The sequence below is a fragment of the Protopterus annectens genome, chromosome 8.part0 (genome assembly GCF_019279795.1).
Source record: "Protopterus annectens isolate FY-2018-M chromosome 8.part0, PAN1.0, whole genome shotgun sequence".
Classification (NCBI taxonomy): Eukaryota; Metazoa; Chordata; order Ceratodontiformes; family Protopteridae; genus Protopterus; species Protopterus annectens.
The window spans coordinates 1,878,190,327-1,878,209,133 of record NC_056741.1 but is presented as its reverse complement, the minus strand read 5'-3'; the positions used below and the strand labels follow the sequence as shown (position 1 = coordinate 1,878,209,133).

Here is an 18,807-nt window from a genome sequence, read left to right as displayed (position 1 = left end):
GAAAGACTATATATATATATGGTTTTAGGTACATACAGAGATATTTATATATATATATATATATATATATATATATATATATATATATATATATATATATATATATATATATATGTATGTATTTATTAATTTGATATATATATATATATATATATATATATATATATGTGTGTGTGTGTGTGTGTGTGTGTGTGTGTATGTATATATATATATATATATATATATATATATATATATTGCATATATGTTTATATGTTTTATGTATATGTCTACATATATTACGTATTAATGTTTCCATATATATATATATATATCTATATATATATATATATATCTATATATATATATGCGCATCTCCATACACATAGACATTTATAGATATGTACAAATCCTGGCTAATGTTAACAAACCTTTTCCCTACTGTTGAATGGCACTACAGAATGATATGTTTGATAAAACATCAAATATATCTACAGCTCAGATGACTTAGTGGCACAATTGCTGTTGCTGTTGTGTGCAGAGTCCTGGATTCAAACCTCACAAGGGCTGATTATTTTGTTGCTGGGAAGAACAAGGGCTGTTGGATACAGAGTGATTAAGGCACTTCTAAGCAGTTGTAAGTGGGTTTGTATGGGTTTGTGCGGTGGTAAGCAATGTTAACTTCTGGTTAACTATGCTGACAGACAGTCTTAAAACTGCTTAATCTGTGTAGGCATTGCTTAGCACTGTGCAGACAGGGTTATTCCCGCTTACTACTGCTTACTTCCGCTTACCCCCATACTAATTTCTTTAAAAGAAAAGAAAAAAGGGTTGATAGGAAAGTGGTGAAAAATGGGGGCATGAAGAGGGAAAAACTATGAAAGATAGTGAGGGATGTGCAGGATGTGTGTAGGGAAGGTCAATAGCTGTCCATTTCTTCTACAGCAGCAGCTGTGCATATATACTGAATTTGGAGGTAAATTTGGACACTCAACCCCCTGAGAGAGGGGTAAGAACAACAATAATGTGTTTTGAAGCCAATTAGACCAAATTACATATGTCCAGTAGACACATGTGAGAAATGAACAGCTATGTATGGGGCAACATTTTTTTGGGGAACAAATTATTTTTCTAAGGAGAGAGTGGGATGTTGGGGAAGGATAACTGGTATATTTTTTGGAGGTAGGTTGGGTAGGAGGACAGACAAGACAGACAAGACAGCATACAGCTGCGGTATATGACACATGTGGGAGTTAAACATCTTGGATGGGGAGGGGTGTTTGGTAATCAGAAGCACACAAGCCCCCAAATGGATAAAGTGGGACTGAGGTCCACATCCATGGGCAGTCACCACTGCACCTTCACGGCCCCAAAGGTGGCTGTCCTGGGGCCTGAGCAGGAGGGGCAGGCTAACCTTCTAAATGTGCCATGCGACCCTCAAGCTGGCATAGCAGACTTCCCAATTCTTTGCAGAGGTCACTACACACCAGACCCCATACTTGGCTTCGGGTGACAGGATCCTGTCCGAACCCGGGGGGATGAGCCCCATCCCCTGAGGTGGTTCCATCCAAAGGTGGTGCAGGACCAGCGGACAAGGAGGTCCTGGGGTGGGTCCCAGATGTGCTGAGGCCTGATGCCACAGCCAGATGAGGTGGGAGAGACAGATCCTCTGGGATCGGCCTTCCCAGATGTGCTATGGTGTTGCAGTTTTAGAACATATGTTGGTTAGTAATGGTAAACACATTCCAGGATTAGTTATAATAGCATGCACGAGTATTCCCATTAACCCAAAGCAACAGATCTGGAGCATTTGCATAGCAAACAGAACACATGCATATATGGAACCACAGTGGGCATTACATCGGCATGCAGGTTACACTGATAGCAACAGGCCACCAATGATAGTATCTAAACAGGGAACATTAATTGTAAAACATTTCAACATCTGTAGAACAATAGGATACACGTCCCAATGGCAGGTTTGGTGGAAAACATACTCATTCATTTATGTGTTTAGATTATTGGTGAAGATAAGTTGGGGGAGAGAGAGATATCAATTAACAAATGTAGATTCTTGCAATGATCACAGCTTTAATGATCATTGCTCTAATCATTACTCTACATGTATTATTACAACAACCTATGGCCTTGGGTTTTGGCAGTAGTATGTTTGTACACAGTGTATAATTACATCCTTCTTATAGCTACTTTATAGCTTCACTTACTCGGAAGACCTGTGGAGGAAATTTCTGTTAACACTACCTGACTGTTTCTACCCATATTCACATAGTCAGGATTACATATGTGGACTCCTATTGTGTGTGTGTGTGTGTGTGTGTGTGTGTGTGTGTGTGTGTGTGTGTGTGTGTGTGTGTGTGTGTGTGTGTGTGTGTGTGTGTGTGTGTGCTTCTGCCATACTCTGCCTTGATTTCTATTGGTCACCCTGGTTGTTGGCAGCAGGGACCAGTAGCTGTGACAGCATGACACTTTTGAACATTTCTTGGGGGAGACCACTTGGTGTATGCACTTATCTTGCTATCATTTGCAGCTTTGGGAGGGTTGGACCATGGGTGTTGGACATGGTATAACTGCTGCCTTCTTATAGCTACTTTATACCTTCTCTTACGTGGAAGACTTGTTTAGGAAATTTCTGTTAACACTACCTGACTCTTTCTACACATATTCACAAAATCCTAGGTGAAATTATGAATACAGCTTACTACCACTTCCGGGATTAGAACCGTGGCTGTTTCTGCAAAAAATACAACAAGTTTGTGTTTCATCAGAACAAGCTATTGAGAAAATGCTGTCTTCTCTTTGAATGTTTTCTGTCTAATTCTCTCTTGGTTGTACAATCTGACCTTGCAATTATGATATTCTTATACATACTTTCCTATACATACCTTTTGACATAGCACAGTGTGGAAAACAGTGGTCAACACAACATTACTATTCAGATATCAGATCTTGGTGCATGAAACATTTCATATCAGTTAATCTTGTGTCTTATGGAGACTAACTTTTTCATATGAGACTTGATTATTTAATGTTTTCAGAGCTATAGTTGCTGTGCATAACCTGTACACATTTCAATTCATGCAATACCAGAATAAACACAACCAGTCCAGGGTTTTGAATTTTATTGACAGGCAGTTACAATTTTATTTATATATAACCTGTATGAGACTGTTACTGTAATATTGTCTGGTTTATTCAGTACAAACCATACCAATTTTTAATACTGCAAGGTGACATTCTACTCCTTTATATTTACTGGGTATGAATACTACAAGCTAGATTGTTACTCACCAGCCTCACAATGCAGCCATTGCAACCTGCTTGTATGTGCTTTCTGGTTTGCAGCCCACACAGCTGGAGCTGTAAAGAAGATAGAGAAACATTTATGCATACCTATCCATCACATACACAGGCTGGACTTTGGTAAACAGCTATTGATATGAATACTTACACATGCCTGGGCATCATTTCTCTGCCATGCTTCTTGGACCCACTGGTCCAAGAGCTCCCTCTTCCTCTGCTTCAAGTTGGCATAGTGGTGCTGGACCTGCTCACCAGTCCAAGGGATGCCAGTGGCACTGGTGATTTAATGGGCAAGACTGTCCCAGGCCTCTGCTTTGTATTGGGAGCCCTGGTACTGCTCTTGCAGCAGTCTCACATCATAGTTTTTAACAAGAAGTCCTACCATGACCTTAGACTCTAGTATGCCTCAGTACTTCACCCGAAAGCACATACCCTTTCCAATACCAACCATACTGCCTACAGTGGGGAGCTACAACCAGTTATGAGTTATATTCCCACCTTCAAGGTTTAAATACGGTCAGTTTCCCACTTGCTGTGATTGGATGGTTTTGAATATGCTAAGCTAAGCTAAGTGCCAGGCAAAGCTGCTTAGCTGGTTTGAGCACTGCTTAGAGGGGTAGGTGCTAAGTATTGCTTACCAGAGTGCAAATACACTTAGCTACACTAGTTCTTGCTTAGAATTTACATATAAGCAATGCTTATTCTGGCTAAGCATAGCTGAGCACAAATTAGCATTGTTCAGCTTTCCTTTTACAGTAAGTGCAAGAAAGGGATCCAGGCAGGCAGAAAAAGGAATGTCTTTAATGAACTTGGTTTAAAAACAGTTTAAAAGCAATTTAAATAGCGTGTAAAAAATCAGGTCAGAGGAAGTTTGTCATTCAAGACAAACAAAAGCGCTTACTTATTATATGCTTTTCTACTATTTATTTATTCACGAGCATATATAGTAAATGTACTTACACGCTGTTTAGTCATTTAAGCTTGATTTGCCGAGCGTATATTGTAAATATTTTTTACACGTTATTTAAATTGTTTTTAAACTGTTTTCAAACCGAGTTCATTAAAGACATTCCTTTTTCTGCCTGTCTGGATCCGTTTATTGCACTTACTGGTTTGGATTCCTACATTTGTGGCTCGGCTGATTGATTAGCTTTCCTTTTACAGACTATCAGCATTGTGGGGTTGATTCCTCATAAATGACATATTATGATATGCATGTTTACCTCCCATTACATCCCCCTATGTGCTTTCATTACAATACATCCTTTTGTGGCTAAGCTGTATGGGACACTTGTGTTTATATGGGGGGTTCACATCTGTACTGCGCTGACACCTCACATTTGGACCTGCTACACTACCCTGGTTAACAAATATATATATTATTCACTACCTACTGATAACAAAATATATTTTTGTGCTTTTTTAACAGATAAAAATGAATGGACTGAATAGGGACTCGAACCGCAAATGTTTGTTTGGTAAGTGAAAGCTCTAACCACTACACTTTTTCACTTTACACTGTGTTAGCCATATATTTCTGTTTAGCGCATTGGGATGTGTAAGCTAGGTTGAGCATAGCTGAACAATGCTATGCTTAAACTTTATTGCGGACAGAAAAAAATTTACATATGTGTTTTATTTTTATTTATTGTGGGGATTTGCACATTGCTTTTTGCACCATTATTTGTGTATAGCTCTTACAAACTTAGAAAGTTGATAGACTAACAGGCTTTGATGTAGCATGGCTTTTCTGAAGGTTATGATGTCTGGAACTCAAATGTCTCTCATTATTTTCCACTTCACTGTTAATGCTCTTCCACTAATTTGCCAGATCACCATCATGTTCTGGACTGTGGACCATGAATTTGGGGCACAGATCTGCATACCTCTCAACTGTACAGATTTTCACAGAATGTCAAGAGTTTTGGCTCATATTTTTGGCTTGTTACTCTTTTCTCCTGGCAAGTCACTGGGATTATCTCAGGATTTAAGTCACTAAATAATGATATAACATTTGAGTTTCAGACATCAAATCCTTTAGAATGTTAAAATGAATCCTGTGATGCACTAACAACTTAGTTCATAAGGGCAATAATTAAAATATGTCCCTATGTGTCCCCCCATTTTGTCAAGCTTTGTCCAGATTTCTGGCATTAAGAGGTTGAGAGGTATGCAGATCTGGACATTCTGCAAAAATTTGTATGGTTGAGAGGTACAGTGTGCATTTGCACACATTTCCTGCTTCTGCAGAATGCCGATGTGCCATATGGTGCTTTAGCAATACAGGGGGGTGTGTCACAGCTTCTGTGATACACCCCCTGTATTGCTTTCCTGTTTGTCGATTTTATTTCAGTGTCCGTGGGCATTGAAATGATTTATTTTACATGTCAGTGTCTGTGGACACTGAAATGCTGGCATAATATTAGAGCTATGCTTTAATATAATGCCAGTACAGCTTAGAAAGTGCCGTACGGCACTTTCTGAGCACAAGGGATGTGTTTAGTGTCCGTTCACTGCACAGACATGCCCCCTGCACTCGTACATGGATTGTTCATGTGTTGAGCATAGAGCAGCGTGTCTTCATTAATATGCAAGGTGCGCTGCTGCTCTACACAGCCACGATCCAATCTGTGTAGGAATAACACTATTCCTGCATGGAGCTTAATGAATCCTGGGGTATGACTCTTTCAAATGCTGAAATTAAATGTATATAAATTACAACACAGCTTAATTTTACACTCATAGCTGTTATTGTATTGTTACACCATGTTGCAGTGATAATAAATATATTTTCAAAATATGCATGTTGATATATGGTTTCAAGTCCCAACTTTTCCAATTCTGACAATGACTTATCCAATATTATATCTCCATTATTTTTTCACAACATGAAAGTAAACGTAAGAGTCTGTATGACTATGGGTTTGTCCTACTCTACTTTCCCTTACAGACAGGTTTAACAAGTGCATGTCTCCAATCTTGAGGAATTGCCCCACATTTATATGATTTGGCAAATAATTGATATAATGATACTGTAAGTTCTTGCTGAAGTTTTCTCTGGGCATTATTACTAATTCTGTGTCCTCTCTGTGCTATGTTAGGATCCGGTTTGCATAGTTCTTTTTCAATATAATCTAATTTGATTTCAGTATGTGAGGTTATGTGGATGTCGCTACAATTTATCACCCCATCTATGGTGCCAAACTGTTTTTCATAACATTTTGTAAATATATCTATAATCGTTTGTATCAGAGAATACATTTTAGAATCTACACACATTTTATCAGTTTGTAAGGTTTTACTCCTTCTGCATCTTATGTAACTATAAAATGTTTTCCTATTATGCTTAATATCTTTTTAATACATTTTCTTCAGTTTATTTCTTGATCTTGTCTTACACTATGTTTAATTTGTCTGTCCAGCTTGTTTATTTCAGTTTTCAAAGTTGTAGTTTGAGCTCTTCCATTTCTTATGTTTTTTGCCTCTCACCTTAATCAAGTATCCTCTTTGTATCGAAATATATCCTCCTGGAGCCATGTGCCTAGATCCTAATAAACATTTTTTTATTTCTTGCATTAAAACAATTTCTATTATAAAACTTTTCATAGTTCTGCAATTTTTCCACTGAACACATCACTCGAATGAGTTTTACATAGCAACTGTTCTGCCTGTATATAATTTATTAATCTTCTGTGCATTGGTTTATATTTCAGTTTTGCAGAAATATCTAGCAACAAATTAACCTTTATAACCCCACAATTACTGCACATCAACAGTGGTAAAACTTGACATGAAGTAACAGTAATTTCTTTAGGAACACAAACAATGTCTAGTATGTTCTGTTCCCTGGTAGGCTGTTTTAGAGTCTTTAGCAATTGTTGTTCCTGAACATACTTTGCGAATAATTTCCTTGCTAATGTTATTGAATCATTATTATTCCCGCCTGTTCCTGCAGAATTTATGCCACCGGACACTATTATTCTTTTCTCTTGTGTTTTATGCAAGAAATGTATGAATTCCATTAGGTCATAAGCACTTAGCTTTCATGGTCTATACACTCCAGCAATTGTTGTGTGTTCTAGTGTAGTTTTATTGTCACAGTTACACAATCTATAGTATTGCCCCCGGATTCAGAAAACTTCAGTGTAAGAATAGCTTATTCTTGCATGGAAGAGACCATTCCAATGCAGCACAGCAATGCGCCATGCATATGTATGAAGCCACGCTCTAAAATGGACATGGTTCTGTGTGCGAGTGCAGGGGGCATGTCCGTGAGCAGTGCTCTCACAATACACATACCCCCTGCACTTGAAAATTGCCATTCAGCAATTCAAAATGAATGAAAGTCTCCATGGACACTTTAGTGTCTGTGGGGAAAATAAGAGACAGCCATACCTCTCAACTTTACAGATTTTCACAGAATGTCTAGATTTCTGCTTCATATTTTTGGTTTGCTCCTGCTAAAATATGCACCTATCTGGCAAATAACTGGGAACTGAAGTGATTAAATAATGACAAATGTTTGAGTTTAAGACTACATCCTCAGAAAATCCATGCTAATCCAAAGCCTGTCATTCTATCAATGTTCTAAGTGTCTAATAGCAATATTTAAAATATATTTGTTAATATTTTTTTCCTGTGTGCTTTAAAGCTTAAGTGTAGCTGAGGGGTGTGCCTGTCATGCAGCTATTAAACATCAAAAGAAGCTAAATAAAAATATACACAGTACTAATAGTGAAACTGGAATAGCGTAGTGGGTAGAGCATTCGAGTTCCACAGCAGTTCATACATTTTCATATGTGAAACACAACTAAAATGTATTTTTCATAGATAGGTAGTGAATATTATTATGTATATGCTTACCAGGGTAGTATAGAAGCCCGAAACATGACATGTCAATAAAATTTAAAGTTTAAACAAGATATAGCACAGCTAAGCGGATTTGCACACTGGTAAGCAGGGTTAAGCATCTACCTCTTTAAGCAATAGTTATCTTAATTAAGCAGGTTTGCCTGGTGCTTAGCTTAGCTCAGCCATTTCAAAATTGTCCAGTCATGGTAAAGGGCAGGAAATTAGTGCTATTTAAATCATGCAGGTGGGAATACAGCTCACAACCAGTTGTAGCTCCCCACTGTAGGCACTATGGCAGGTGTTGGTGAAGGTGTGCACTTTCAGGTGTAGCGCTGGTGCATTCAGGAGTCCAGGGTCATGGTTGGACCCCTCATTAAAGACCATAAAGGGTGACTGCTGCAGGACCAGTACCAGGACTTCCAATAGAAAGCGGGGGCTGGGACCAACTTGCCCGAGATCTCACCACTGCCACTGGCATCCCTTGGACTGGTGAGCAGGTCCAGCACCACTTTGCCGACTTGAATCAGAGAAAGAGGGACCTTTTGGATCAGTGGGTCCAAGATGCCTGAGTAAGGAATGCTTCAGCCGTGTGTAAGTATTAGTCAAAATAAGTGTTCTCCAAAATCCAGCCTGTGTATGTGATGGATAGGTATGCATAAATGCTTTCTCTTATCTCCTGTATAGCTGCAGATGAGAGGGCTGTGAACTTGGAAGCCCATGCCAGCAGGCTGCAAAGACTCTATTGCGAGACTAGTGAGTAACAATCTAGCTGGTATTATGTAGGGCAAATAAATAAAATGCAGTAGAATGTCACCTTGCAATATTTAAAAATGCGTATGTTTTTTAGTGACTGAAGAAGCCAGTAGGAGAGTAATAGTGACATATAGGTTATATATCAATAAAAGTGTAATTACCTGTCAATAAAAGTGAAAACCCCAGAATGGTTGTGTTTACTCTGGTACTGTATGACTGGAAAGTTTCATGCACCAAGATCTGATATCAGAATAGTAATGTTGTGTTAACCACTCTTTTCCACACTGTGCTATGTCAAAAGGTATGTATAGGAATGTATATAAAAGAATGTTGTAATCACAAGGTCAGATTGTACAATCAAGAGAGAATTAGAAAGAAAACATTCAAGGAAGTGACAGCACTTTCTCAATAGCTTGTTCTGATGAAACACAAACATGTATTTTTAGCAGCAACAGCCACGGTACGAATCTCGGGAGTAGTAGTAAGCTGTATGCATAATTTCAAGTAGGATGTTGTGAATATGTGTAGAAACAGTTGGGTAGTGTCAACATAAATTCCCTTCAAAGATCTTGCAGGTGAAAGAAGGTATAAAGTAGCAATAAGAAGCCTGTAGTAATACTGTGTCCAACACCCACAATCCAACCCCAAGGCTGCAAATGACATACACCAAGTGGTCTCTATATATATGTATATGTATACATAAATATACAGAAATTTATGACAGCTATAAACACATGCAATCAGAGGGTCATGCTGCTGCACATTAGAAGTCTAACTCTGAAAATGCACTCACTGGAGGTATTCATTAAAATGGGGAACAATGACATCTGTGCTGTAACACAGACCTGGTAAAAGGTAGCAAGAAGCACCATTGCAGTACCAGCCTATAACTCATTCCACAACTTTTGGCTGCAGTACTTTGACTGAAGCTCTAAAGGTGGTGGTATTTTCATATTCATTAAGGATGCACACACCTCCAGAAAGGTAGACCAACATTATACATTACAGATCCTGCAGGCATAGCTAATATTGGGTAAGACAGTGGTTCAGGTTGTAGCCTGCTATAGATCCCCAAACATGTCCCAAGACTTTCACTCCATGTCCATAAATACTCTGGAGAATATTGGTGCCCAATCAAACATTCTCATATTGGTTGACGTCAACTATACCACCATTAACTGGGAAAGCTACTCCTGCACCGATGTACATGTCCATCACATTGACCTGGTCCTTCCTAACATGAGTGACTGTTGCTCTACACAAATAGTCAACTCCTCCCTTGTTATATATGAACACAAATTAATCACCTTTGGAAATCCACAGCCCTCAACCCCCTCAACACAGGTAACCACCATGAAAAGCCTTTCCAAAGCTAACTATGGCCTCATAAAAACAGAGGTGGCTAACCTCACTGCAGTCATGCAAATGGAGACTAGTTGCATGACAGCTGAATAAAACAACAATGCACTATGAGCACGTACACAAATGCATGGATACTGCCATACCCAAAACAACTAGAGCCCTTACTTACAAAAAAAGGAAGCTGGTCTGGCGGTCCCATACCATAAAGAAACTGTACAGCAGAAGGAGGGAACCAAAATGAAATAAGGTGAAGTCCCAAGACTGGACATAAACCCCTATCAGAATCAATTAAAAGTTGAGGTCCCTTATCAAATACTACAGAGTTAATTGTGAGAACAGAATTGGAGCACATAGTAAAGACAACCACAAGGCCTCATACAGTTATGTAAAGAATCTCCATGGCAATACCAAGATTTGTTCTGAACTACTACACGATAGTACCTCCCAGACTGAGGCAACAAATAATGCCAATATACTAGCTGACATCTTGATTGCAAACTGTACCCCTCTCCCCCCAATGGACCAATCCCAATACCAGTACACTGCCAGGCACCCAGTATTACTGCAGCACAGGTTAAAACACCACTGCCCAAGGCCAAGAATACAGCTTCTATGGGACCTGACAATATCCCTGGCTGTCTTCTACATGAACTACAGAGTGACCTGGCACCTTACCTGTGTGCCCTGTTCAAGCACAGGCTTACCTCAGGCTTTGCCCCTACTGAATTGTGTAATGCTACAGTCACCTATCTCCACAAATGAGGTATGACTACAGACCCTGGGAAATACTGCCCCAACTAGCTGACAAGTCTGTTATGTGAAGCTCTGGAATGCATCATCATGCAGCTAATAAACAGGGATATGGGAATCTGCAGACTCAGGATCCCACACAGTTTACTTTTGTGAAGGGTAGGTCATGCCTGCTCATTCAACCTGGTCAATTTCTAGGCATCAGTCACCTGAGCTGTGAAAGAAGACAAGGTGGCACAAACAGCCAACCTTGATCTGGCCAAAGCCTTTGATAACATTCCCCACTCAGGAATCATGCAATAAGTCACTAAGCTAGGCATTAACCCCTATATCACTAGGTGGGAACACAGGCACAAACACAGGGGTAGATTGGACATACTGCTGTCATACAGTGAGGCAACAGCAGAAGTCACTGGGTTTGTTGTAACATCCTTTATGAGAAATATGATGTTGGTAATACCAATAGATGTGAGACTTTACTGACTGCATTCTCCAGAGTCCACAACTGATTTACCAAGGACACCAACTGTCTGGGGAACAGACAAAACTTAACAGGCAGACATGTGGCCAGTCTGTGGACAGCGTGCCAGTGGAGAGGTATGTCAGAGACATATCACTGTGAGTCGTGACATGACACACTAAATGCATTTCCACCCAAACCCTGTCAATCTATCAATCCACCATGTGCATAACAGCACTGATGACATAGAATCTGTTCACAGATCTGTGGCTATGTCCTCCATGCTTATTGGCTGTCTTCACGTGTCCTGTCCGGTGGCATATTGCCACCTACTGTATGTGAATTTGTAGGCCAGCACCTCTGTAATTTCCCTCACACAGGCAAAGAAAAGGGACCAGGCCCACATTAAGAAATGTCCCATATGTCAGAACTAGCAGCAGTGTCCAGGCCCACAACACAATACAATGTGGGCACCTACAGAGTGGTAAGGCCATAGTAATACCTGACATCTGCATATCTGTACAGAGGACATTAGGATGAATGTTTTGGAAGATAGACATCTAAAACTGAAGGTATGCCATTACTACATGACAGCAGTCCTCAATAACATGTCCAAAAAACATAGTAGTCTACAGTTAATATCAACATATCAGATTAATATCTAATAGGAGATACATATAAACATACAGCTCAAACACCAAGAACAAGATAGTAAGTACTCAGAGTCCAGCTTTGCATGCAGGGGTGCATGGTTCCAGTACTACAATCTGCAATCTACTCTTACTTGGAAACGCACTGTTAAAAGTACTAATGTAATGATACAATATGTGTTAAACTATTTTTGTCAACCAGTTCACTGTAGCTGGTATAACATTCAAGTGTGACTGCACATAACCTGAGATACCATCCATGCGTGAAACAAATACAAAGAGAAAAGCTTGTGGTACTATCAATGTATACTCAGGTGTCCCATACAGTATACTCACACCCCTTGCTACTGTAATGACAGCACATAGAAGCATGTTAAGTACACGGAATTAAATACACTTATTAAAGATGTCATTACCCTGTGATTTTATCAGACTGGAATGTGATCACTGGTTACCAGGGCTGAGCTATGCTTAGCAGGTTTAAGCATTGCTTAAATGTAAATGCTAAGCAGATTTGCGCACTGGTGAGCAAAGCCTATATGGAGTAAGTGCCTATTCATTTAACTGTACGTTAGGACCTCTTACCATCAGTCAAACATGCGCAAACACACTCAAAGCTGCTCAAAACTGCATTAACCACTCTGTATCCAAAAGTCCTTGTTCTGCCTAGCAACAAATTAAACAGCCTTGCAGATCTTGAACCCAGGACCCTGCACACCATAGCCAATGCAAGTTACCAGTAAGCTACCTCAGCTGAATGGTTTTAGGATGTTTTCTCAAACATACCCTTCTTTACAGCCAGTTTACAATAGGGAAGAGACACTGTGCAATTAGGAAGGATTGATATATATAAATATACATCTGAATAGAAACATACAGAGAGAGAGAGAGAGAGAGAGAGAGATAGAGAGAGCGATATGTAGGGAGATCCATATATGTGTACAACAGTATATAGATATATTACCAACAAATACTGAGGTGTACATATATATATATATATATATATATATATATATATATATATATATATATATATATATATCTAGATATACATATATATATATATATATATATATATATATATATATATATATATATATAGGTCCCCTTCAAAACATCTAAAACCCATAACATCGAATTTCATAACATCTAACACTACAAATCCCATGAAAATATCATCCCCTTCACATATAATGACCCCAAACTACCAAACACACATTTTACTACATTTTTGCAGGGGGTCTTGATACAGCAGGGTTAGGAAATTAACTTTTTCTCACTGTAGTGCAATCTTGGAGTTGGTATATTTAATTTACGGGGGGGGTATAGTAAAGAAGTATGTAAAGAAACATAGTAAAAGTGTGTTTGGTAGTTTGGTGTCATTATATGTGGAGGGGATGGTATTTTCCTGTGATTTGTAGTGTTTGATGTTTTGATGCACATTTTCAATGTTATGAAATTCGATGTTATGGGTTTTAGATGTTTTGAAGTAGACATACATATATATATATATATATATATATATATATATATATATATATATATATATATATATATATACATATACATACAGAGACTGACCTGCAAATATACAGAGCTGAGTATATTTTTGGGTTTTAGAGTTTGTACTGTTAGTTGTTGCTTAGATCTCTGTTTTGTCCCACCCACCCTTCCTATTTTTGGTTTGTAGTTTAAATTTGGTGGCTTTTGCAGTTGCCCGCCCCACTGTAGATTTGATCTGGGACACTCCCCCAGTTCCATCTCTTTACCACATTCTACCTAATAAACTCTTTCTGCACTTGCTTTTAGTCCTTTTTAATTTAATTGCATTTTTTAAACTGTGTTTGGTCTAATATTGCTACATACTCAAGTGTGCTAGCTTGCACTGCCTGTGAATTGTTTTTACTACTGTTTTTGCTACTTTTCTTTAAAAAAAACTGTAAGCCTGTTTCCTACCTTTCCTGTAACTAGAGTCCCAGATACAGATTTGATGTATCAAGGACTGTATGTAAGCCTATGAGCCCCCCAAGCCTTTCTGTGTTGGAGGGAAGCCTTCTAGCTTATCAGTGGGAGTGGGAAGCACTAGGTAACCTGTCTACCACATAAGGAGTGGTTCTGGCCCAGAAATTGTAGTTATTGGCCGTTTGAGCAATATCTTCCATCTCTCTCAACTTTCTGATTTGAAAGCCTGCATTTGCACTTGTTTTTGTCCTGTAACTCGTCTAGTGCAGATACAGATTCATAGTTTTAGCACTTAAATTTGCTCATTCATGCTCAGCACTTGTTCAGAACTTGTAAGCACTAAATAAGCTACTAATTACTACAGTACTCAGTCTTCCTCATTACCTAGAGGAAAACAGTTTTTGTACTTACTTTTCTCACTTGCTTAGAGAAAAAAAACTCTTGTACTCACTTTCCTCACTTATCTAGAGGAAAATAGTTTTTTATTTAGGCATGTCCAAGGGGCAGCTCCCAGTGTTCTCTCCTGTCTATCTGATGAATCTGGGCATCTTGAGGCAATGTAGAAATTGCCTCATGTACACAGACAATCCTCTCCTCCTACCACCCAACACTACAACCTGTGAGAGATGTACTTATCTAGCCAAACTGGAGGTAAAGCTCTCTCCAACCAAGACTGAACTTGACAGTCATGAGAAGGTAAACATTTGTACCGCACCAGACTCATCACATAGTATCACTAAATCTACACCACTAAAATCAACACATAGTAACACAAAAACATTCACGGAGGTTCTCAATAATAATCTTTCTAAGAAACAGAGACATCCAAAACAGAAATGCAAGCAACCTCCATCCCCCAGCACAACCCAAATGACACATACCCCACGGACTCAGACTGCAACTCAACCAAAACCAATAAGGCAAAACAACGTACCCAACACACTAGTCATAGGTGACTCTATAGTCAGGCACACTGATGTCCCACTCACCCCACTAAACAAGGAGAAGATTACTGTCAGCTGCCTGTCGGGTGCCAGGATCTGCCACATAATGCATGCACTCAGGTCACTCCACAACAAGTACAAATATGACTCTGTCATTGTCCATGTTGGTGTGAATGACCTGAGAAGTACCTCCCTGGACTACATGAAAAGAGACATGGAAGAGCTCTCCGATCTTGTAGCCCAGGCAGGTATGACCCTAGCCCTGAGTGGCATTCTGCCATCGCCCAGAATGATACCGCAGTACAAGGACAAAATGATTGACTTCAACATTTGGCTAAGCTTCTGATGTCATTCTAAGGGGATCCAGTACCTGTCTGCTTGGGATGACATGGTCAACAGACCACGATGCTTTGCCAAAGATGGCCTGCACCTGTTGCCCCTGGGATTCCGGATACTGGCTAAGGCTCTTGCTGCCCCTATAGTGCCTTTTTTAGGCAAGGTTCAAATAACAAATTCACCACCATAACAGGAACAGCCAAGCAAAAACTGAGGGTAATGCTACTCAATGCTAGAAGTCTAAATCTCAAAATGCACTCACTTGAGGCGCTCCTTAAAATGGAGAACATCGATATCTGTGCAGTGACTGAGACCTGGTTCAAGGCTCCAGAGAGCACCCCTGCACTACCAGGCTATAACTCATACCACACTTTTCGGCCATGTAACCTGGACCGAAACACCAAAGGTAGAGGTGTGTCCATATCCATTAGGGATATCCACACCTCCAGGCTAGTTGCTGAGCATAATGCATTCGAGGTTATCCAAGTGCAACTAATCTGGGGCAAAACTGCAATCCAAATTTTAGCTTGCTACAGATTCCCCACCATGCCCCAGGATTCCCACTCCTCTTTTCTTGATGTACTGGAAAATATTACGGTTCAACCAAACACCCTAATAATGGGCAACTTCAACTACCCCATCTTTTACTGGGAAAACTACTCATGTACCAACTCCTTAGCTCAACGCTTTCTGGAATTCATAAACTCCAATGCCCTGGATCAACTTATCCACACCCCCACCAGGGGCAACACTATCCTAGACCTAGTCATTACCAAGATGAGTACCGGTGTTCCACACCTGAAGTCAACTCCTCCTTGGTCCGATCCAACCATAAGCTAATCACCCTTGATATCCACATCCCACCCCCACCCACCATTAAGGAAACCACAGTAAAAAATTTCTCCAAACCCAACTTCATGCTTCTTAAGACAGAAGTGGTGAACTTCATGACACCCATGCAGATGGACAATACAGTTACAACTGCTGAATCCTACACAAATGCACACTGTAAGCACATACACAAGTGCATGGATTGTGCTATCCCAAACAGAACCAAGACACTATCCTCCAAAAAAAGGAAGCCAATCGGGTAGTCCCCTGCCATAAGCAAACTGTACAACAGAAGGAAGAAACTGTTGCAAAAGAGAGTAAAATCCCATGAGTGGAGGAGCTCCCTGGTCAGCCTCATTAAGAAGCTGAGATCCTTTATAAGATCATCCAAAGCTAGCTATGAAAACAAAACCACCACTAATTCCAAGGACAACCACAAAGCATTCTAGAGCTATGTCAAGAATCTCGATGGCAACACCCAAATCTGCTCTTAGTTAAAGCACAAAGGCAAGAAAATTACAGAATCAACTGATATTGCCAACATCCTGGCAGATAGGTTCAGTGTTAACTTTACCCCCCCCCCCATCACCCCCTGAATGGCCCATATCTATACAGGCAAAATGCCGAGTCCCTGTAATCACAACTACACAGGTAAAAGCTGCACTCTATAAAGCCAAAAACACAGCATCCATGGGACTGGACAACATCCCAGGCTGTGTTTTACATGAACTTCTGAATGAACTGGCTCCCCACTTAAGCACCATGTTCAATAATAGCCTTGCATCAGGCTTTGTGCCACTGAATGGTGCACAGCAACAGTTATCCCACTCCGCAAAGGGGGAGCCACCACTGATCCCGGGAACTATCGACCTATTAGCTTGACGAGCCTGGTCTGTAAGGCCATGGAACGTATCATCGTGGAACTTATAAACAAAGACATTGGTAGCCTCCAAACTCTGGATCCCACCCAGTTCGGGTTTGTGAAAGGCAGATCATGCCTCCTGAACCTGATCGACTTCTTTGAGGCAGTCACCAAAGCCGTAGATGAGGGTAAGGTGGTTCACACAGCCTATTTTGACCTCACTAAGGCTTTTGACACCATCTCCCATTCTGGAATTATTGCTAAACTCACTAAACTAGGTATAAATCCCTACATCACAAGATGAGTTGCCAACTGGCTCACTGACAGAACCCACACTGTAAAAGTTTCAGACTCCAAATCTGACCTCAAAGCAGTGACAAGTGGAGTACCACAGGGTTCCATCCTGGGATCTCTCCTGTTTGGTATTTACTTCTCTTAAGTATAGGTTAACACAGAAGGCCTCTGGCTAATGAAGTTCACAGATGACTGCAAACTAGGGGCCATAGTCAAGTCCCCAAATGATGTGAACATCCTACAGAAGGGCCTCGTTGAGACAGATGCCTGGTGTCAGAGCCATGGCCTGAAGCTCAATGCCAAAAAATGCAGTATCATCCACTTTGGTAAAAACTCTGTACCCATGAACTACCACATAGGCAGCAATCTACTTAACACCAAATGTGTGATAAGAGCCCTTGGGACCCAGGTGGACAGTAGTCTCTCTGGAATTCCTTCTACGTGGCACACCTCATCATAAAAGGGTTATCATCCAGGAAAAAAGAGGTCATTGTTCCTCTCTACTTGACACTCATTAGACCCATTATAGAGTACAATGCCCCTTTTGGAATGTACCTCACAAGACATCTGTAGCAGCTGGAAAAGCCACAGAAGTACCTCACAAAGAGGATTAATGGCCTCAAACAAATGCCCTATACTGACTGCCTCAAAAAACTCCAGCTTTACTCTGTAGCATATCGCCTACTCCGAAGTGATCTCTACCTAACATATAAATCTATGTCAAACCCAGAGCTGTTGGACATGCTACATCTAAAAAAATCCCAATCCCTCTGAGCTACATGCTCTAGGGACCTAAACCTTGTCACCACAATAAACAGGACATGCTGGAGGGATAGATTCCTGTCCCAGAGACTTCCCATAATCTGGAAAAGGCTACCCATCTATGTCAAGCAAAGTTCTTCATTAGCACTCTTCAAGACAAATCTTGATGAGTGGATGGGAAATAGGAAATACACCCTGGGGATTACAAGCCAGGGAACCTTGTTGGCTAGACTTACATTGGCCCTTGGGCCGATAGCCTTGTACCTACCTATGAACCTATATATATATATGTGTGTATATATATATATATATATATATATATATATATATATATATATATATATATATATATATATATATATATATATATATATATATATATATATATACATATATATACATAGGTTCATAGGTTCATAGGTTCATACTAGGCTATCTGCCCAAGGGCATTTATAAGCCTAGCCCATAGTTATGTGGCTTTCGCCACCCCTTTAGTTTGAATAAAAACTATGCCTATCATTTTGCTGTGCCTCTCTCAAGCAGTGACACTGAAGTAATCCCTGGGGTATATCTGCAATCTCCCATCCATTGGTCAAGATTCCTCTTGAACAAGGCCAGAGAGGTGCTCTGCCTCACATGTACCAGGATTTTGTTCCACAGCATAGGGAGTCTCTGGGTGATGAATCTGTC

General features: G+C 40.0%; 1 protein-coding gene across 1 annotated transcript in view; it reads right to left on the bottom strand.

The window, feature by feature from the left end:
- LOC122809694 (17-beta-hydroxysteroid dehydrogenase type 2-like) overlaps positions 1-18,807 on the bottom strand; it is a 938,791-nt gene that overhangs the window by 398,526 nt on the left and 521,458 nt on the right. The gene's annotated exons all lie outside the window — the stretch shown is intronic.